We start from the raw sequence: 24,229 nt of genomic DNA, 5'->3' as shown, positions 1-24,229 counted from the left end.
ATTCTTACCTGAAAAATTGAAAGGACAGAGGTACCTGGCAGGTTAAAGTCCATGGGGTCGCAAAGAGTCAGACATGACTGAGCAACTGAGGACTCGGCACTCAAATTTTGCTCTAGTACAGTTCTGCCTTTGAAACTTCTCCAAGAAGTTTCATGGTACAAAAGTTGAGTTGATAGATTATTGTGTATCTCATTGAGCCACTCTCTTAGTCCTGACAATAGATTAGTTCAGTTAATCTTATTTCGGAAGGTAGTGAAGTAGGTAGGCTCTCAAAGTTTTGCTTATAGGGTAAAAACAATCAGGTATTTAATAAGAGGAATTTCTATGTAAACAAAAGAAAAGCAATGCTTAGTGATTAGAGCAAATTATAATCGCAATTGCTGAGTTCTAAAGGCAGTCATTTAAAAAAAATTTTAGATGTCTGGCTTAAAGCATCATCAGATGGAGTGAGGGTTAAGTGGTGGCAAACTGACAGATTTTCCTGGTCTGCAGTTTGAATGTCTTTGATAATCATTCTAAGTAGCCCATTTAGCAACAGTCATGAAGACTATATATGATCTATTGGGTGATTTCTATTTTTATATCAAGTTGTAAAATTTTAGCTTGCATAGCTTTGGCAAAGGGCAATTTTAGTTCTTAATGATTCCAAGAAAAAAGGATGGAAGATAAGATTAAAAACACTAGCTTGAAGAGTTGTAGCCAAATATTGGAGGAAACCAGGGGGATTCAGGATCCAATCCAGTTTATAGGTAGAAAACAAAACCTTAGAAGACAATGAACAGCACTAGAATCTACTATCCATGAAGACGTATTACTGAAACTATTTTCTGTCTAAAATCACTCATTTCTACCAAAGATAATCAACTTAAGACTAATTTGTTTCTAAAATGAGTTTTGTTTAATTAAACTTGGCCCAATTATTTACACAAGTACAGTAAAAATAGAAATTGATCATAAAGTCTCTTTTGAGTCTCCTGTGATGGAACTTTTCATCAAGAATCTTTAGACTGAACCTCCCAATGCCTCTTCAAGCCAGAAAACCAAGCCAAGAACCTATCAACAGACTCAACTATAATACTTAGCTGAGTACATTCATTTCTTCTCTAGGGTTCCAATGCATCTTGAGGTTCCTGTACCTACCAGGAAGTGGCTTTCCTTACTCACCTGGTAAGGCTGCTGGAAACTGTGTAAGCAAAGTGCAAGGCTATTTTTTCCAGGGGGGTTTATTGGCTACACAAAGCCAGCCTCAGTTCCTTAAAGCTATATGATCATATTTGAGTCAATGTATGACTTTTCTCAAACAAAAGCTGGATACCTACATTATATCCACTATCAATAACTCTTAAAACATAGCTATTTTAATTAAGCTGACAAATTTAATTTTTTAATTACAGATTATTATATATCTCATTAACTTGAAAAAAACTTGGGTTAGTTTCTATTACATCTCTGAGAATTTTTACATGAGGACTTGCTTATGTAAGCCAATTAAATGAAGTTATTTTGTAAACTAATTTTAGTAATATCACTCTGAGGTAAAAAAAAAAAAAATCATGCATCCACACATTACATACATAGATAAACATACAAATGTACAGACACAAACAGATCTTATAGCTTTTGCTTAAAAAAAGAAAAAAAGTCAGGAGATGGGTCGAACAGTGCAAAACTCACTAGTTAATAATTTAATAGTTAGATACAAGTTCAGTTCTGGCAATTGGAAAAAGTCAAGATTGTCTCTTCACATGGCCAAAGAATTTTTACTTATATTTGTAGGTAAGATTTTAAAGATTTCTCATTTGTCTAATTTCCAAATAACCCACCCCCCCCCATCTTTTTTTTTTTTCCTCTGATGGGAAAGATCTTAAAATCTGCCTTTCAAAGGTCTCTTAAGTCCTAGAGAAGATGGAGGTAGAAAATCTCCACCACAAAGACACAGTTCTTACAACCCAATATCTACAAGCATTTTGAGATTAGTGGGGGAAGTTTGAGATGGTAAAGACTGGTGAACTTTTGAATTGCTCCTACAGCTACATTTTTGGTTTTGTAGAGATATACAAGACTAAAACAAGCCCATTCTAATACTCCACTTTTCACATAAACTTTCAGCTTAATTTCATTTACTCATGTCTCTAACCATAGTTTTCCCTTTGGTGGTTGTTTTTCAGTCACTAAGTTGTGCCCTACTTTTTTTGACCTGGTGAACTGCAGCATGCCAGGCTCTTCTGTCCTCCCCTATCTCCTGGAGTGTGATCAACTTCTTGTCCTTTGAATCAGGGATGCTATCAAACTGTCTCATCCTTTGCTACCCTCTTCTTATTTTGTCTTCATTTTTTCTCAGTATCAAGGTCTTTTACAATGAGTCAGCTATTCACATTGAGTGGCCAAAGTATTGGAGCTTCAGTTTCAGCAACAATCTTTCCAATGAAAATTCAGGGTTGATTTCTTTTAGGATTGACATGTTCAATCTCCTTGCAGTCCAAGGGATTCTTGAGAACCTTCTCGCAGAACCATATTTCAAATGAATTAATTCTTTGGGGCTCAGCTTCCTTCATGGCCCAACTCTCACACCTGTATGTGACTACTGGAAATACCATAGCTCTGACTATATGGACAGACCTTTGTCTGCAGAGTGATGTCTCTGCTTTTTAATATACTGTCTTGGTTTGTCATAGCTTTCCTTCCAAGGGGCAAGACTCTTAATTTCATGTCTGAGTCGCCATCCATAGTGATTTTGAAGCCTGTGAAAATCAAATCTGTCACTGCTTCCACTTTTCCCTCTTCTATTTTCCATGAAGTGATGGGACCAATTGCCATGATCTTAGTTTTTATTGTGGCTTCCCTGATAGATCAGTTGGTAAAGAATCCACCTGCAAATACAGGAGACCCCAGTTCTATTCCTGGGTTGGAAAGATCTTCTCAAGAAGGGAGAAAGCTACTCATTCCAATATTATAGCCTGGACAACTCCATGGACTGTATAGTCCATGGGGTCGCAAAGAGTTGGCAGACTAAGGGAATTTCCTCAAAGAAGGCAATGGCACCCCACTCCAGTATTCTTGCTTGGAAAATTCCATGGACGGAGGAGCCTGTTAGGCTGCAATCCATGGGATCGCTAAGAGTCGGACACGACTGAGCGACTTCCCTTTCACTTTTCACTTTCATGCATTGGAGAAGGAAATGGCAACCCACTCCAGTGTTCTTGCCTGGAGAATCCCAGGGACAGGGGAGCCTGGTGGGCTGCTGTCTATGGGGTTGCACAGAGTTGGACACAACTGAAGTGACTTAGCATAGCATAGCATAGCATAAGGGAATTTCACATTCATTTCTGGGCTTCCCTTGTGGCTTATCTGGTAAACAAGCCACCTGCAATATGGGAGACCTGTGTTTGATCCCTGGGTTGGGAAGATCCCCTGGAAAAGGGAAAGGCTACCCACTCCAGTATTCTGGCCTGGAGAATTCCATGGACTGTATAGTACATGGGGTTGCAAAGAGTCGGACAGGACTGAGTGATTTTCACTTTCACTTTCTTTAGTTTTTACAATGTTGAGTTTCAAGCCATCTTTTTTTCCTTTCCTCTTTCACCCTCATCAAGAGGTTCTTCAGTTCCTCTTCACTTTCTGCCATTACAGCAGTATCATCTGCATATCTGGAGTTTATATTTCTTCTGTCAATCTTAATTCTAGCTTATGCTTCATCCAGCTGGCATTTCTCATGTACTCTGCACAGAAGTTAAACAAGCAGGGTGACAATATTCAGCCTTGATGTACTTCTTTTCCAATTTTGAACCAGTACATTGTTCCATGTCCAGTTCTAACTGTTGCTTCATGACCTGCATACAGGTTTCTCAGGAGGCAGGTAAGGTGATCTTAAAATTCACATCTTAAGAATTTTCCACAGTTTGCTGTGATCCACACAGTTAGTGTAGTCAATGAAGCAGAAGTAGATGGATTTCTGGAATTCCCTTGCTTTCTCCATGATCCTTCAAAGGCTGGCAATTTGATCTGTAGTTCCTCTCCATTTTCTAAACCCAGGTTGAACATGTGGAAGTCCTTGGTTCACATACTGCTGAAGCCTAGCCTGAAAGATTTTGAGCATAATCTTGCTAGCATGTAAAATGAGTGTGATTGTGCTGTAATGTGAACATTCTTTGGCATTCCTTTTCTTTAGGATTTGAATGAAAACTGATCTTTTCCAGTCCTATGGCCATTGTTGAGTTTCCCAAATTTGCTGACATATTGAGTGCGGTGCTTTAAGAGTATCATTTTGGAGATTATAAAAAGTTCAGATAGAATTCTGTCACCTCCACTAACTTTGTTCTTAGTAATGCTTCCTAAGGCCCACTAGAATTCACACTGTAGGATTTCCAGTTCTAGGTGAGTGACCACACCAAAGTGGTTATCTGGGTCATGAAGACCTTTCTTGTATAGTAGTTTTGTGTATTCTTGCCACCTCTTCTTATTCTGCTTCTGTTAGGTCCTTACCATTTCTGTCCTTTATTGTGCCCATCCTTGCATGAAATTCTTCTTTGATATCTCCATCTTTGCCATTCTATTGTTTTCCTCTATTTCTTTGCATTGTTCATTTAGTTAGGCTTTCTTAGCTCTCCTTGTTATTCTCTGGAACTCTGCATTCAGTTGGATATATCTTTCCTTCCCCCTTGTGTTTTGTTTTTCTTTCCTCAGCTATTTGTAAAACCTCATCAGACAACCACTTCGCCTTCTTGCATTTCTTTCTCCTGGGGATTGTTTTGATCACTGCCTTCTGTACAATATCATGAACCTCAGTCCATAGTTCTTCAGGCACTGTGTCTACTAGATCTAATCTTGTGAATCTATTCATCACCTTCATTGTATAATTAAAAGGGATTTGATTTAGGTCATAACTGAATGGACTAGTGGTTTTCACTACTTTCTTCAACTTATGTCTATGGTTTACCTTGGAAACAAACCAAGATCATTCTATTGTTTTAGAGATTACAGCCAAGTACTGCATTTCAGACTCTTTTGTTGACTATGAAGGCTATTTCATTTCTTCTAAGGAATTCTTTCCCACAGTAGTAGATATAATGTTAATTTTTTTTTAATTTCAATATATTATTATTAATTTGAATTAAAATTTCATTTTAGTTCATTGATTCCTATAATATAGATGTTCAATCTTGCCATCTCCTGCTTGACCATGTCCAGTTTACCTTGATTCATGGGCCTAACATTTCAGGTTCCTATTCAATATTGTTCTTTATAGCATCAGACTTTACTTTCACTACCAGACACGTTCACAGCTGAGCATCATTTCTGCTTTGACCCAGCCACTTTATTCTTTCTGGAGCTATGAGTAATTGCCCTCTGCTTTTCCTCAGTAGTACATTGGAGCCCTTGTCACCTGGCAGACTCATCTTCTGGTGTCATATGTTTTTGCCTTTTCATTTTCTAGGTCAAGAATATTGGAGTGGGTTGCCATTTCCTTCTCCCATGGACTACATTTTGTCAGAACTCTCCACTGTGATTTGTCCATCTTGGGTGGCCCTGCACAGCATGACTCATCCTTCATTGAGTTATGCAAGCCCTTTTATCAAGACAAGACTGTATTCATGAAGGGGATAGACTTCCTAGGACCCCATCATCAACCCTGCAATTCTGGGTTGAGAAAGCATTCCCAGACAGACATAACACTTATTCCTATAAAACACTTGTGCAACACTGACATAACCTATTCATATAATACCTGCTCGAATATCGCATCAATCCTTAGACTTTTACACTTTTTTCAATATGCCCAAGTCAGGGCCCCACCAGTGGATTTTAGTATCAACCTCATGCTCCCACATAAAGGAGTCCTGGAAACTACTTCTCTCCACATGCTCCCCACCTTTCCCAACCCTCCCCCCACCATTTTTGTGCAAAAGGCCTTGGATTTCCAGAGGGGTTAAACCAAGGGACTCAGGCATTTTTGTCAATTTTCAACCTGAATAATTGTCTTGCTAGCACAAGCAATTGCTGGTCAGATTTCTCACTGTAATTGTTGATGAAAATTAGTCTGTTGATGGAAGAAAGAAATGGAAAATTTTACTTGAGCCAAATTTGAGGATTATAGCTCAGGAAGAGCATCTCAGAATGCTCTAAGAACTATTCTGCTCATGAGAAATCAAGGCACGGTTATGTAAGTTTCAAGACAGTGGACTTTACATGAAATGACATATTATTGACAGTTTACACAATGCTGATGGAAGCATCATCATGACCTCCTACAAGGTCAAGAAGGAATGTGATCTTGTAAGAAGTTGTTTTGTTGATGCTAGGAGAACATTGTTATTTTGGTTAAGTAGTATTTCTGCCAAAGAGGGAGATTCAACTGATGTATAAAATAAATACACAATGCACAGTAGGGGGGATCAGGGAGGTCAAAGGGCAGAGAGAGAATTTTATGTTTATTGATTTATTTTTATTTTTTGGCTGTGCCTCACAGCACACAGGATCTTAGTTCCCTGACCAGTAATTGAACCTGTTCCCCATGAAATAGAAGCACCTAGTTTTAACCACTTCCAGGGAAGTCTTAAAATTTTATGTTTAAATTTTGCTTGTCTTGCCAAAAAAAGTGAATTTTATTGCACATAATTTTTGCCTTTTGGATTGTTTTAAAATTACTGTAAATCAGATAAATAGAGCAGACTGATTTGAAGCCCTTTAATGTTAAAAGACCAATAGGGGGTCCACTTAGCCCACCCAACCTTAGATAGTGTTGTATTAAAACCTTTAACTCCATCATTGGGTATTTTATTTATCTCATTTATTTAAAAAAATTAAGGGGCCCAGAGTGGGTGGCATCCTCTGTCTGAGAGCAAAGTGTGAATCCTCAGAGCAAGTGGCTCCTAGGCTAGGTGGCCCTGGGCTGCAAAGTGGTGCCCACCTAGTCATCAGCCCAGGTGGCTGGGAGTGAGACAGTGTGGCAAAGCCCTCCAGCAAACCACAAGCTCCTCATTGCCTCTCACTGCTGCAGAGAATCTGGGAGATCCAGCTGGCCACCCCACATCCTCATCCCATTTCTTTTTTTTTCTTCCCCTAATTTACTTACTTCAGGCTGTGCAGGGTGTTCATTGCAGTATGTTTTTTTTTTCCCAGTTGTGAAGAGGGGGCGGCTACTCTTCATTACTGGGTGTGGGTTTCTCTATGTGATGGCTTCTCTCGTTGTGCAGCAAGGGCTTCACAGCACACTGTTGCAGCACACAGGCTCAGCTGCTTTGTGGCACGTGGGATCATCCCATACCAGGGGTTGAACCTGTGTCTCCTGCATTGTTAGGCAGATTCTTTACCACTGAACCATCAGGAAAGCCCCATCCCATTTCTTAAAAATCATCTAAAGATTTGCATCATTCTGGGACAAGTCCTATGGCTCTTCCTTGCCAATTCCTCATCTGTCTCTTTCAATATTTATTTACATTATTTCAGTAGCTTTTTTTTTTTTTTTTTGGCTGCACCATGTCCCATGGTCTAAGAAAGCAAAGAATTTCATCACACAAGTGGTAAGGATGTTGCCATTAAAAGAGGCAATACAGTTTGAGACAATGAAGACTGCTTATGGACTGAGAACCCTATGATAAATTTTCCTGATGGCTGGCATAGGGGAGACAAAGATATGCCAGTCACAAGTTCAGGTTGTTTTGTTTGGACTTCTGACAAACTGGCTACAGCTGCTTTGATCCCCAGTCTAGTCAACTGATGGCCAAATGCACCCTGGTAAGTATACTTTCTAGATGGTAGTTAGCAGATAGAATATTCCCACTGGTCATAATGTCAAGCTCTCAGGACATAGAACAAGACAAATGACACAACAGAGACAAAGAAAAACTGTGACCCTCTCTAGAAGGCAGTGGATCAATAAAACCCATAAACACCACCAAATTTACCAGCGTAGCTAAGCCTAAGAAACTAGCTCTCCACATGTTTCTCCTGGTAATATACATTTAGAAAAGAGAAAAAGGACTGTTACCAATGATACCTCCAACAGAGCCTGCAGGCAGAGATCTGGAAGACTGATGTGGTAAGATTTCCTACCTTTTGTGGACTCTTATAAGATGTCTCAGGATCTCTCAGCTGCAGCAGAGTTCAACCAGAGATGTTAATCCTGCCAACCATACCATCTGTGGAGGAATGACATGAGGTAAATTAACAGGAGACAATCAAGTTTAATTCTGTACATATGGTGGGGGGTTGAATAAGAATATGGAGCCTAAGAATAAGCAAAGCAATTGAAGCTGATATGCCATCTGAGAGAGGAAAAGATTGGGGATTTGGCACTTCAAAGTTAAGGAAAGCAATTCACAGGAAGCAGAAAAAGAGAAAATGTTTGATGTATGAATTTTTGCTGAGCCATAAATAAATAAGGGGACACTGAGAAAAACTTTACTAGACTTTGCTAGGCTCCTCCCTGTCTACCAAACCTAGTTCATATCATACTCAAGCTATTCATGCTGAGAACTCCTTTTATGGAATAGGTCCTTTATCCAAACTCCTTTAGGCAGTTAGGGGAAAGGTCAATGGATCTTTCTCAAGCTTTTGGGCCTTCACTGCAACAGGCCACATACCAAAGAGACATCTTATGGGGTAACAAATTTTGGTCCCCTATACTCTCCCACTGGTACCAAAAAAAAAAATCCTTTTATCACTGGGGACTGGAATGCAATTGTAAGAAGTCAAGAGATACTGGAGTAACAGGCAAGTTTGGCCTTGGAATACAAAATGAAGTAGAGCAAAGGATAACAGAATTTTGCCAAGAGAACTCACTGAACATAGCAAACACCTTCTTCCAAAAACAGAAGAGAAGACTCTACACATGGACATCACCAGATGGCCAATATTGAAATGAGATTGATTATATTCTTTGCAGCAGATGAAGAAGCTGTATACAGTTGGCAAAAACAGGACCAGGAGTTGAGTGTGGCTCAGATCATGAATGCCTTATTGCCAAATTCAGACTTAAACTGAAGAAAGTACGGAAAACCACTAGGCCATTCAGGTGTGACCTAAACCAAATCCTTAACAATTATACTGTGAAAGTGACAAAAAGATTCAAGGGATTAGATCTGATAGACAGAGTGCCAGAATAACTACGGGTGAAAGTTTCTAACATTGTACAGGAGGTGGTGACAAAAACCATCCCCAAGAAGAAATGCAAAAAGACAAAATGGTTGTCTGAAGAGGCCTTTCAAATGGCTGAGGAAAGAAGAGAAGCAAAAGGGAAAGGAGAAAGGAGAGATATACCTATCTAAATGCAGAGTTCCAAAGAATAGCAATAAGTAAGCATTCCTAAGGGATCAATTCAAAGAAATAGAAGAAAACAATAGAATGGGAAAGATTAGAGATCTCGTCAAGAAAATTAGAGATACAAAGGAAATATTTCAGGCAAAGATGGGCACAATAAAGGACAGAAATCGTATGGACCTAACAGAAGCAGAAGATATTAAGAAGAGGTGGCAATAATACACAGAAGAACTATATAAAGAGACCTTGATGGCCCAAATAACCAGGATGGTGTGATCACTCACCTAGAGCCAGGCATTCTGGAATGTGAAGTCAAGTGGGCCTTAGGAAGCATCACTATGAACAAAGCTAGTGGAGGTGACAAAATTCCAGTTGAGCTATTTCAAGTCCTAAAAGTTGATGCTTTGAAAGCGCTACACTCAGTATGCCAACAAATTTGGAAAACTCAGCAGTGACCACAGAACTTGAAAAGGTCAGTTTTCTTTCCAATCCCAAAGAAGGGCAATGCCAAAGAAAGTTCAAACTACTCAACAATTGCACTTATTTTACATGCTAGCAAAGTAATGCCAAAGACTGTTGAAGCTAGGTTTCAATAATACATGAACCAAGAAATTCCAGATGTTTAAGCTGGATTTAGAAAATGCAGAGGGACCAGAGATCAAATTGCCAACATCCATTGAATCATAGAAAAAGTAAGACAATTCCAGGAAACCATCTATCTCTGCTTCATTGGCTATGCTAAAGCCTTAGACTGTTTGGGTTGAAAAAAAGTGGAAAATTCTTAAAGAGATGGGAAAGCCTGACTACCTTACCTGCCCTCTGAGAAACCTGTCTGCAGGTCAAGAACCATCAGTTAGAATCAGACAAGGAACAACAGAATGGTTTAAAATTGGCAAAATAATATGTCAAGGCTGTATGTTGTCACCCTGCTCATCTAACTTCTATGTAGAATACACCATGCAAAATGCCAGACTGGATGAAGCACAAGCTGGAATCAAGATTTCTGGGAGATATATCAGTAACCTCAGATATGCAGATGACACTACTTTTATGGCAGAAAGCAAAAAAAAAAAAAAAAAAAAACTAAATAGACTTTTGATGAACGTGAAAGAGGAGAGTAAAATAGCTGGCTTATAACTCATCATTCAAAAAAGGAAGATCATGGCATCCAGTCCCATTATTTCATGGCAAATATATGGGGAAATAATGGAAACAGTGACAGATTTTATTTTCTTGGGCTCCAAAATCACTGCAAATGATGACTGCAGCCATAAAATTAAAACACTCTTGCTCTTTGGAAGAAAAGCTATGGCAAACCTAGACAGTGTATTAAAAAGCAGAGACATTACCTTGCTGATAAGGGTTTATCTAGTCAAAGCTATGTTTTTTCCAGTAGTCATGTATGGATGTGAGATTTGGACCATAAAGAAGGCTGAACACTGAAGAATTGATGCTTTTGAACTGTGGTACTGGAGAAGACTCTTGAGAGTCCCTTCAACTGCAAGGAGATCCTAAAGGAAATCAATCCTGAATATCTATTTGAAGGACTGATGCTAAAGCTGAAGTTCCAATACTTTGACCACCTTATATAAAGAGCTGACTCATTTGAAAAGACCCTAATTCTGGAAAAGATTGATGACTGAAGGAGTAGGGGATGACAGAGGACAAGATGGTTGGATGGCATCACCAACTCAATGAACATGAGTTTGAGCAAGCTCCGGGAAGTGGTGAAGGACAGGGAAGCCTGGTGTGTCCACAGGGTCACAAAGAGTCAAGCCTAACTGAGCAACTGAAAAACAGTACTCTCCCACAGAATATAATCTTAAGTGAGAAGATTCTAAGCATCTAAACTAATTGCAGTATTGATTACATGTATTATTGTTAGACAATACATGAATGAAAATATTCAATGTAAGATAAAAACACAAAGAATCACAGTTGGACAAGACTGAGTGATTGAGTACACACACAAGATAAAAATACAAAATCCCCAATTTACAACACTTCAAAGTATTCAAAGTAAAAGCATACCTTTGAACTGTGGAAGGATTGGTTCAAAGTAGTTAAATACAAAAAAAAAGTAATATTTTGGTGCCTTAGAGAAAGTGCTTTTAATGTTCTCTTCCACACAGGTCCTACGTTTTCAAAATATGTACTTACCAAAAAAAAACCACCAAAATACACACACACACATATGTAGACACGTATATTCTTTTCTCTCTTTGATCAAATACCCTAATATCATGTCTTCAGAAATTACATTAAATTTATAAAATTTTAGCTTGAAGTAATGAAATCATATTTTTCTTTCTTAGAATACTTTAAAATATTGAAAATAGCTCAAGATTTTCATGAGTACAACATCAATTTCTGAAAGAAGTTTGCAGATGAGGAGCCTAGTTTAGCCCAAAGCTTTCAAGCTATAGATAAGAAAACAAAGGTTGGAAGAATTTAAATAATTTTTCAAGGTCATGTGGTGAATTAGAGATTGTGTTTGTATTAAAGCCTAAATTTTCTTGATGCTTAGTAGATAGATCTTTCTATTATATAACAGTACTCTTTCTTCTCATGTCTGAGAATTTGAAGGGTTAGCAAGGCATATTTATGTATATATCTGTGACAAACTCAGGAGGTCTTCATCTTATTAAAAACATTTATAATTTTTATTGTGGGAAAATGACATTAAGTAAAGTAGTATATGAAATGTAATATGCTATTTAAATTCAATGAAATATAACTGTATTTGATCTCTCCTGCTACTTTGTTAAATACACCAATATTTGCATTTTTTTGCCATACATTGGTTATTTCTTGTCTTTTTAAAATAATACTCTAACTTGTGGCTTTGCTGATAATTTCGAAGAGCATTAACATTAAAAAATTAAATAAAATTACATTGAATTTTAATAAAAAATGTAGTCTAATTTGTAATTATTACTTTAAGAAATGCTAGTATGGCTAGTATTTCTTTAAGAAATGCTAGTATGGTTAATTTAATGAAAAAAAATGTTACGTGCCAGCCTGGATGCGAGGGGCCTTGGTGGGAGAATGGATATATGTATATGTATGGCTGAGTCCCTTCAGAGTTCACCTGAAACTATCACAACATTGTTAATTGGCTGTTCCTCAACCCAGATTATTTTGTTGTTAAAGAAGTTAATAAAAATAAAATTATTTTTTAAAAAAGAAAAATTTGTATGGTGTGATAGAAAGAATTTTGTTGCTATTTTCAAGTAGTTTGTACATGAGATTATGGATAGCTATCAAGCTCTCTTCTCAATTTTTTTTAATTCATTGTGTTCTCTTCATTGAAGGTCAGTAACGGTGAAATTGTGGATATTGGCATAACTTGCAAAAACAAGTTCTAGCATGAGGAATTTCCCCTTTGACCTTCAGCTTCTCCTTTCTCCCCTGCTGTGATACGCATGTCTTGCTTTGGAAAGTTCAAAATTGCATTTTGGTTTCAATTTTAAAATATATTCATCAAAGTAACAGTTGATAAAGCAGTCATCTCACTAAAAGGGACAAATTTATTTCGTAGGGCAAGTAGTTAAAAGGAAGTAGTTTTATTCATCCCCCAAATGCCACACCACTTATAGACAACTCTGTGGCTAAATTTCTTCTTAATATGACATCTGTTTTCTTTTGTATTTTATTTTTATTTACTTTATAACCCTCTCCCCTTTTTTGGAGGAAGCCAGGTTTTATTTATTCATAAAACCTATATATTATTCACCATGGCCACAAAATTTTGAAAATTTCTTGATATTTTTACATTTGAATAATTAGAAGAAAGAGGAAACCCAAAGGATAACTACCTATAAGTAGACTTTCATAATACAAACATAAGAAAGGGCCTCCAAATATAACGTTGGCTTCTCATCTCTTAGTCAGTCTATACTAACTGAATTTTAACGTGCCTATGGCTAAACATGTCCATTCACCTCTAATGATCACACGTAGTACAAAATTTGAGATATATGAAATCTCACAGCCCTAACTCTTATGACCTATAACTATCATAAACTCTTAATGACACTATGAAGCAATCAGGAAATAACTCTTTAGGTTATGGCTCTGCTTGATGAGTTCACTAGAATTATTCTAAAAGGGAATTTTTCCCATCAGAAATAATAAACAAAATCAAAGTACTGGTCAAAGTATAGTGAATTTGCAGAAGAAAAAAACTCATTATGGATAACTGCATAGGTAATAAATTTAAAAAGTCTTTTCTTCAAATAAAAATTCATCATGAATACATATACATATAAATATTATATATTAGGAGAGGTAAACTGGCCATAGCAAAAACCCTTTTCCAACAACACAAGAGAAGACTCTACACACGGACATCATTAGATGGTCAATACTGAAATCAGATTGATTATATTTCTTAAAGGCAAAGATGGAAAAGTTCTATACAGTCAGCAAAAACAAGACCAGGAGCTGACTGTGGCACAGACCATGAACTCTTTATTGCCAAATTCAGACTAAAATTGAAGTAGGGAAAACCACTAGGGCATTCAGGTATGACCTAAATCAAATCCCTTACGATTATATAGTGGAAGTGACAAATAGATTCAAAGGATTAGATCTGATAGACAGAGTGCCTGAAGAACTATGGACAGAGGTTCATGACATTGTAGAGGAGGCAGGGATCAAGAACATCCTTAAGGAAAAGAAATGCAAAAAGGTAAAATGGTTGTCTGAAGAGGCCTTACAAATAGCTGTGAATAGAAGAGAAGCCAAAGGCAAAGGAGAAAAGGAAAGATATAGCCATTTGAAATGCAGACTTCCAAAGAATATCAAGGAGAGATAAGAAAGCCTTCCTCAGTGATCAGTGCAAAGAAATACAGGAAAACAATAGAATGGGAAAGTCTAGAGATCTCTTCAAGAAAATTAGAGATATCAAGGGAACATTTCATGCAATGATGGGCACAATAAAGGACAGAAATGGTATGGACCTAACAGAAGCAGAAGATATTAAGAAGAGGTGGCAAGAATACACAGAAGAATTGTACAAAAAAGATCTTCATGACCCAGATAATCACGATGGTGTGATCACCAACCTAGAGCCAGACATCCTGGAATGTGAAGTCAAGTGGGCCTTAGGAAGCATGACTACAAACAAAGCTGGTGGAAGTGATGGAATCCAGTTGAGCTATTTAAAATCCTAAAAGATGATGCTGTGAAAGTGCCTCACTCAATACACCAGCAAATTTGGAAAACTCCACAGTGGCCACAGGACTGGAAAAGGTCAGTTTTCATTTCAATCCTTAAGAAAGGCAATGCCAAAGAATGTTCAAACTACCATACAATTACACTCATCTCACCTACGAGTAAAGTAATGCTCAAAATTCTCCAAACCAGGCTTCAGCAATATGTGAACCATGAACTTCCAGATGTTCAAGCTGGATTTAGAAACTCAGAGGAACCAGAGATCAAATTGCCAACACCCATTGGATCATTGAAAGAGCAAGAGAGTTCCAAAAAAAAAAAAATATTTCTGCTTTATTGATTATGCCAAAGCCTTTGACTGTGTGGACCATAACAAACTCTGGAAAATTCTTAAAGAGATGGGAATACCAGACCACCTGACCTGCCTCTTGAGAAATCTGTATGCAGGTCAGGAAACAACAGTTAGAACTGGGCATGGAATAACAGACTGGAACCCAATAGGGAAAGGAGTACGTCAAGGCTGTATATTGCCACCCTGCTTATTTAACTTATATGCAGAGTACATCATGAGAAATGCTGGGCTGGAAGAAGCAGAAGCTGGAATCAAGATTGCTGGGAGAAATATCAATAACCTCAGATATGCAGATGACACCACCCTTATGGCAGAAAGCGAAGAAGAACTAAAGAGGCTCTTGATGAAAGTGAAAGAGGAGAGTGAAAAAGTTGGCTTAAAGCTCAACATTCAGAAAACTAAGATCATGGCATCTGGTCCCATCATTTCATGCTAAGTAGATGGGGAAACAGTGGAAAGAGTGTCAGACTTTATATTTTGCGGCTCCAAAATCACTGCAGATGGTGACTGCAGCCATGAAATTAAAAGACGCTTGCTCCTTGGAAGAAAAGTTATGACCAACCTAGACAGCACATTAAAAGGCAGAGACATTACTTTTACTACAAAGGTCCATCTAGTCAAAGCTATGGCTTTTCCAGTAGTCATATATAGATGTCAGAGTTGGGCTATAAAGAAAGATGAGCACTGAAGAATTGATGCTTTTGAACTGTGATGTTGGAGAAGACTCTTGAGAGTCCCTTGAACTTCAAGGAGTTTCAACCAGTCCATCTTAAAGGAAATTAATCCTGAATATTCATTGGAAGGACTGATGCTGAAGCTCTCATTTCTACATTTCTCCATATTTCCATAACAGCTGCATATATCTTATAATAAATTGACTTATCAGGATGAAGAATACAGATGATAACAAAGTATTTCCCATATGTAGTATCTGTAATATGTACCACATATGTAATATGTACCACATTCTCACATAGTATGGTATGAAAGCCACTGTTTTGGGATTTCACAAGTATGGATAATAAAGATGTTGGGATGATTCAGGAACTTTTCAAGACCTCTGAGTTTTTACCAGGAAACTCATAACTAAGCATGTGCTGTGTACTTACCAGGGCTTAGGGAAACCCCAGCTGTGAGCAAATACAAAACTTAGGATCTGAGTTTCAATAACAGTTCCCTTGATTTCACAAGTACAAAAATACACATCATTTCCAAAGAAAACTGCCACATATGGTCTTCATTTAATATGTGCATCAGAACATCCAAGGTCAACATATCAACATCAGCAGTCATTGGATTTCATTAAAAGGTGTACCTTCAGAAGCAATAGATATTAAAAAAAAAGAGAGAGAGAGAATGTTTTGACTCCACCTTGTAAGAGATAGTGCAAAACCGGGTTTAATGGTCCTGTTTAAATAAACATACTCCATCTGATTTCCTGGGATCAATGAGAACAATCTGGCTTAATGGTAAAGTCATGCTAAATTAACTGGCATATAAATATTCCCTAAGCCTACATTTAGGGAATAAAACCAAATCCAAGACCTATGGTTCATTCTGGCTTTTGATGTTTTCAATAATATGGCTTTATCTTTTCTTTCCAACCTTCTCTGCCACTATTGTCCAGTATTAAACTTTCAATTTAGTCAGGCAGAATTTCACATAGTCATTCTAAACTGGGCATTGTCACATTGTAATTTACTGGCCATATCTGGACCATTGAATATTTAGGTTACAGTCCTCCAGCAAAGAGCATATTTTTTTTCTACACATTTTTATATGGTTGAGGAGAAAAAAGAAGGAAAATACATGACAATAAAGGCTGTCTGTAGCCTACAAACCTAAACTATTTGTCTTCTGGCTCTTTACCTTTCATGCATATTTCTATACCTTCTTTATTGTCCTTTCTACAAATCTGAGGTTCTCCCCACTATTTTCCATGCTTGCTCTAATCCCAGTCATCATTTAAGACCAATCTCCATAATTAACTTTTAAGAATGAAGAGGGTATAAAGTGTATACGACTGACTCCTGTTGCACTAATCACTAGTGTTAGTGTTAGTCTCTCAGTTGTGGCCCACTCTTTGCGACCCCATGGACTGCAGCTCACAAGGCTCCACTGTCCATGAGATTTTCCAGACAAGGATACTGGAGTGGGTTGCCATTTCCTTCTCCAGGCGATCTTCCCGATCCAGGGATCGAACCCAGGTCTCCTGCCCTGCAGGCAGATTCTTTACCAACTGAACTACAAGGGAAGCCCTGTTTCAACATAGACCAGAGGTCAATTCTTTAAAAAAAAAAAATACCCTCTGATCTGGGGCTCTCACTTCACCCCTCCTGCCTCCAGCTCTTTTAGCACCTTAGTATTATGTCCCGCTTTTTACACATATTAGTCTTGATTTTCCAAACAACCTCATGGGATACGTAAAGTCCTCATGGGATAGGAATGTACTTTCAGCCAAGCAAACAGCAAGAATTTCTTGAATACTAACTCATGAGTACTCACTGCCTTTTAGAACAGTGCCTTTGTGTCAGCATATAATCTTATTCTATATGTGCTTAACCTCTATCTTGTTTACTCTAGAACTAAAAGCATTGGCCTTTCTAGTCGAGGGATAGCCCAAAATGTTAAATATATCTCAAGAAAATGTCAAATCCATCATTTCTCCTTTACTCAGTGAAGGTATTAAGCATGATATATTTATGTAGAAGATATCAATTCAACCTTTTAACTCAGTGGATAGCTCTTATCTATGTTCTAGAGATAAGATATGAAATTGATAATAGAAACAAATAATCCCCATTTCATTCTCAGGAGTTTGTATTTCATTGGACTCTTTTATTTTTAACTTCAAATCATATCTTCTTTATGATATTTAGATGGTGATAAGATGACATTCTTTATGTGCATTTCATCATATCAAGAGATATGTGAAGAGAGTTAAAAGACTGGAAACAACTTTCTTTTTTACATTTAAATATTTGACATTTATAGCTGAAAGGCAATATAGCATAGTTATTAAAAGTAAAGACTTTGAAGTTAAACAGCCTGACTTCAAATCCTGGCTCTTCTTAGTGGCTATGTAAGCTATGGAGATTACCTAACCTGTCCATGTATCAGCTGCCTTTGTGTATATTGAGGATAATAAAAAAACCTACATCACCAGATGGCTATGAGGATTAAATTAATATATACAATCCTTAAAATGGTATCTGTCACATATTAAATGTGAAAAAGATAAACCAACAGCCAGGTATACATATCACAAAATAAGATTTAATAATGGTTTCTTTTTTTTGGAGAGCATAAATGATATTTTTACTTTTATTTTTATGGAACGTGAGTAGTGGGGGGAAAGGGAGATCAGAAATGATGATGTAGATGCTTATTAATTTTATAGGGTATACCTTTATCATGTATGATATCATTTATCATTTATGATCTAGGGTGTTCTCAATAGGCCTTATACCCTAAATTAACATTACTATTTGGAGAAGGCAGTGGCACCCCACTCCAGTACTCTTGCCTGGAAAATCCCATGGACGGAGGAGCCTGGAGGGCTGCAGTCCATGGGGTCGCGAAGAGTCGGACACGACTGAGTGACTTCACTTTCACTTTTCATTTTCCTGCATTGGAGAAGGAAATGGCAACCCACTCCAGTGTTCTTGCCTGGAGAATCCCAGGGACGGGGGAGCCTGGTGGGCTGCCGTCTATGGGGTTGCATAGAGTCGGACACGACTGAAGGGACTTAGCAGCAGCAGCAGCAGCAACATTACTATTATTGACCCTTCAACAACATGAGTTTGAACTGCATGGGTTTACTTATACAAGGATTTTTTTTCAATAGTAAATACTATCATACTACGGGATCCAAGGTTGGTTTCATATGTGATATGGAACCAAGGATATGGAGAGTTGACTATAAGTTATACATGGATTTCCAACTGTGCAGAGAGTGAGCACTCCTAACCCCCATGTTATTCAAGGGTTATCTGTATTTGCATACATTTTAGCAAACCAATTAATCTTCCTTGAGTTGTTTCCTCATCCAACTATTGTGAACATGAACTGCATACTTTGGAAAAGAAAATACGTTTTGACTTACAAATCATATATGAGTTATAAGTTCTAATTATGTAATAAAATCTCTTTTTGTTCATGAACATGTCACTTGAACTAGACTGCTATTTCTTCAACTCTGAAATAAGACTCTAATAAGACTACAGTATAAGGCTGTATGGTGAGAAGTGAGAGGACTAGGTTGAAAAGTATCCATGAAGAAATGGACACTTACAAACGCTGGCACTAGAGGTAAGAAAAATGCACATAATAGCTGTCTTTTTTTCTTACAAAGTCAGTGAGAATTTAAGAACATTTTTCTCATAGGTAGGCAATATGTAATATGTAAGAAAGATAGTAAGAGCAAAGTTATGCAGTAACCAGAAAGGCCATCACCAGGAAAAATAAAACCAGAGCTTCTTTGAAAAGAACTTCACTGAGATAAAAATTGCTGGTCACTTCCAAAGCATAGAACATAAAACGGAAGATGAAAAGCTAAACACGGAAGTAAGTAGAACTCAAGGTTATGTGCATTTTCCCAGATAAAGGAATACTATCAATGAGTCAGAAGAAGGAAAATATATATATATATTTTTCAGACAAGCAGTTCAGCGACTCATATGGATTTTATCCAGCCTATTGATGTAAAGCTGATTATTCACTCCTTTGTTAATCATGCATACATTCATACAACAAAATATTTAATCTCAATGTATTTCATTTTGTTTGTTGTTCTCAGATTGCTCTTTTTTTTTTTGTTTGTTTTTGCAGACACTTTTTGATTTTGCAACATTATACACCCCTCAAATCGCTACCAATGACAAAATTTGCTTTTAATATCTACTTTTAGAATTAGATCACTTTCCTCTGAAAGCATTTTGGTTACCTTTCTCTTCTTAGTTATCTTGATCCTCCTGCTTTCCTCATAAATATGAATGAAGTACTCTGTTGGAACAGGCAATCTTCATGATTTCATCTGTATCTCTGAAAACCTTTGAAAAGAGAGCTTCAGGGACAATTCAGTGAAAAGAAGTCAGGAGTTACCAACTAGTTGGATTTTTATAGATAGGCAGGTTGGGAGATCAAGATTTGCCAAATTAAAGAGAACTTTACTCTGAAAATGAAGCAGTTTAAAATATTTCCCTACTTGAAAGGGCTGCTTTTTAGTTTTTCTTTACCATCTTTGAGGTTTGCTTTCCATTTTGTTCTGTGTGCCATTGATAACCTAGAAGGACAGGCACTTACTTTCCTTGGTTAATTGCCTTTTGCAATTAGCCTGAGAATACAAATCATTGCTGATGATAAATTTCCAGAGAGAGAGAAAGGGGCACTGTTGATTGATTTTAAAACTTCTTTGGGTTAATCTAAGAATTACTACAATTAACACCAGTTTCTTAGGATGTGGCTTCATCTCCTCCTTTAACTTAAGTCTTATAAAATCTTCTTTGTATAGTTTAGGAGTTCCTCAGATTTTATGGTAGCTGACTTTCATTTCCCCAGTTCTTTTACATGTTCATATATTTATTTGGCTTTGGGTAGGTTTAATTTGTGGTTGACATTCTGAACTGAAAGTAAAAATCTGAAATTTAGACCATTTCAACAGAAGTGTATCACTATGTTAAGAAAGGGATATCAGAAGCTGATACACCAAAAACTGTTGTACTAACCTAAAGAGATAATAATGATGTAAGCTAAAGTGAGAGTACTAGGGACAGAAAAGAACAGCCACATTTGGGAGACCTCTGGTAGAACATTACCAGGATTAGATGATTATTATGAAGAAAAATAATAAAGGGAAGAGAGGAATAAATATTTACTTTCTAAGTTACCTGTGATAATTGTCTATAAATGAAATATCCTAGACATAGAACGAGATTCCTTGGTGGCTCAGACAGTAAAGAATCTGCCTGAAATTCAGGAGACCTGAGTTCCATCCCTAGGTTGGGAAGATTCCCTGGAGAAGGGAATGGCATCCCACTCCAGTATTCTTGCATGGAAAATTCCATGGACAGAGAAGCTTAATATGGGGTTGCAAAGAGTTGAATGTGACTGAGCTATTAATACTTACTTATTTTACTTAGACATAGAATACAGAGTTGGAATGGAACATGTGTGGGAAAATTTGTTAGTGGAGAAATATATGAATTAATTTTGGAATTTAAGGGGACCATAGAGGATAAGATGGTTGGATGGCATCCCAACTCAATGGACATGAGTTTGAGTGAACTCCGGGAGTTGGTGATGGACAGAGAGGCCTGTCATACTGCAGTCCATGGGGTCTCAAAGAGTAAGACATGATTGAGTGACTGAACTGAATTGAACTGAACTGAGTTGCATGTGATTTTAGACATATAGATGTTGCTGCCCAGAAGGCAGTTGAATATGTGATAAATTTTGATATGGTTGATTGGAAGAGAGATGAGTTTAGCAAAAGAACAACAAGGATTCTATCTAGGGAAGGGAATTGGGCATGTCTTCTATGAACCATTTAAGCTCATCAACATTGTGATTGTTAGCTAGGTTTCTATAGGATGTTTCTGGGACTTTCTTGTACACATATAATTTGTTAGGAGAACACTTACTGATATGGAAGCTGAAAGTGATTTCCTTGACTTAGTAGTAGTGTTAGTTTCTCAGTCATGTCTGACTCTGCGACCTCATGGAAAGTAGCCTGCCAGTCTCCTCTGTCCATGGAATTCTCCAGGCAAGAATACTGGAGTGGGTAGCCATTCCCTTCTCCAGGGGATCTTCCCTGGGATTGAACTCATGTGTCCTGCATTGGAGGCAGATTCTTTACCATCTAAGCCACCAGGGAAGCCCTGAAACATCATAAGATAATTTTGCCTGTTTGAATTTTGTGTGAATGATAACACTTAGCTCCTTCACCTCTATTGAGGGAGTTGGTCAAGATCTGCCTGGGTTCCTTCTCCTTTCCCGCACGGCCTGGACTGGGAATATCCTCATCCTATGAATAAGGATGCTATTGGCTAGAAATGTCTAGGGGTTGCCACCAGCTCCCAGTTTCCCTTTTAGAAACTAATGACTAGTGCTGTAGTTGGACCAGTCCTTGTAGGTCTTATTATGATTGTAAGACATCTTCAGCAATAATCAACAGGAAACTTTGAAAGAAACAAGGATTATTACTTCTGGTTTTATCAGTCCTGGAGGGTTCCAGGTATGACTGGGACTACACAAAAAGGTTGATTCTCCCTATTTACAGAAACCTGGGACTACTTTATCTAGCATTACTATGGTTACTGTGGTTGGTTCATCATGTTACTGGTTTTTTAATCTCGTTTTTTGGTTTAATTTGGATTAATCATGTATTTTTGTGCTTTTTCTTTAAAAATTGTTATTTTTCTTATTTTTAGTGATTGACTTAAAATATGACTTAAATGATTAGTATATAACTTAGGAAGAAAAGCTATGGTAAACCTAGAGAGTATATTAAAAGCAGAGACATCACCTTGCCAATAAAGTTGCTGCTGCTGCTGCTAAGTCACTTCAATCATGTCTGACTCTGTGCGACCCCATAGACGGCAGCCTACCAGGCTCCCCTGTCCCTGGAATTCTCCAGACAAGAACACTGGAGTGGGTTGCCATTTCCTTCTCCAATGCACGAAAGTGAAAAGTGAAAGTGAAGTTACTCAGTCGTGTCCGACTCTTAGTGACCCCATGGACTGCAGCCTACCAGGCTCCTCCATCCATGGGATTTCCAGGCAAGAGTACTGGAGTGGGGTGCCATTGCCTTCTCTGGCCAATAAAGTTACCTGTAGTCAAAGCTATTACGGTTGGACCATAAAGAAGGCTGAGCACCAAAAATTGATGCCTTCCACCTGTAGTGTGAAGAGCCGATCCATTGGAAAATATACTTTTAATATACTGATGTTGGCAGAGATTGAGGGCATGAGGAGAAGGGGACGACAGAGGATGAGATGGTTGGATGGCATCACTGACTCAATGGATATGAGTTTAAGTAAACTCCAGGAGTTGGTGAAGGACAGGAAAGCCTGGCATGGGGCAGTCCGTGGAGTCACAAAGAGACATGACTGAGGTACTGAACAATGAACAACAATAATTTAATATATGACTTGAATGATTACTATATAACTTATATAACAATACTATATAATCAATTCTTTCACTTTAGTTCTGCTATTGATACTGCCAGAAGTTTAGAGCCTTTAAGCATATTTACCTCCTTACTTTTTGCTTTATGGTATCTGTTGCATATATTTTAAAGGACAAGATATTAAAATAATTGCTGTAGATAGTCAATATTTATTTATATTTACTCACTGTTTACCTTTCCCATCATTGAGAGATATCTTTTCATTTATTTTGAAAGGATATATTTTGTTGTTACATAATTCTAGACTGGTGCCCCTTTACCTAGATAATGTCTGTAATTTATTCAGATTTTCTATTTCTTCTCAGATATAATGTCAGTTGGTCTGCCCCAAGCTTCCTCATTCTGCTTATAACTGGAAATTTGAGTGCATTATTTTATCTTCCATTTATATATTCAGTGGGAGAAAATAGGAACTTTCTTTTTGTAATCTAACACATCATCACCTTTTTCATAATTATTTATATCTGAAGTCAAAGTTATCACTATTTTTTACTGGACATCTTGCTTTATGCTATTACTAAAATGGATTTGTTTCAATTACATTGTCTACTTGGTTATTTTTCTATATATGAATAATAGTGATTTTATAGTTTTTAATTTTGTATTTGGCAAACTTTCTAAAGCACTTTATTAAATTTGTAGATTTCTCAATATATTTCCTTGGGCTTTTTTACTTTTGCAGTAATTTTTATACATTAATTTTTGAAGTACTTATGTCTTTATAATTATGACTCATATCTTGGTATTTCTATTCTTAAAATATTCCTTAAATCATATGTTGTTGTCATTAAAATTACTCCTAAATATTTCACCATTTTTTCCCTAAGGTAGTTCTGAATATTTTGTTCATAAGTTTTCCAAGTTGTTAGTGGTAAGTTAGAAAGTGTTTAAAATTTTCATATTCATAAACTCATCAATTTTATTCATTGTTTTTGCTGACTGTCTTGGGTTTTATAGGTAGAATACTACATCTTTGATACATTTGCTAGCTTACATTTATTAATTTGACATAACATGATTAACACACAAACATTCATATATCTTTATATAATTGCCATTGATACAAAATTTCCTTCAAGGATTCAAATATACAAGAATGAAAACTCTTTTCCTTTAAGTTTTTGGAAACTCAACCTAATTCCTGAATTTCCATCCCTCCCAGATAACAAAATTAATTCCAAATCACTGTTGGACTCCATCAACATCTGTCACTTCAATGCTTCTACAAGAGAACTTAACACAATGAAAAG

Source organism: Bos mutus, chromosome 1 (genome assembly GCF_027580195.1).
Source record: "Bos mutus isolate GX-2022 chromosome 1, NWIPB_WYAK_1.1, whole genome shotgun sequence".
Classification (NCBI taxonomy): domain Eukaryota; kingdom Metazoa; phylum Chordata; class Mammalia; order Artiodactyla; family Bovidae; genus Bos; species Bos mutus.
Note: the sequence above shows the minus strand (reverse complement) of the source record.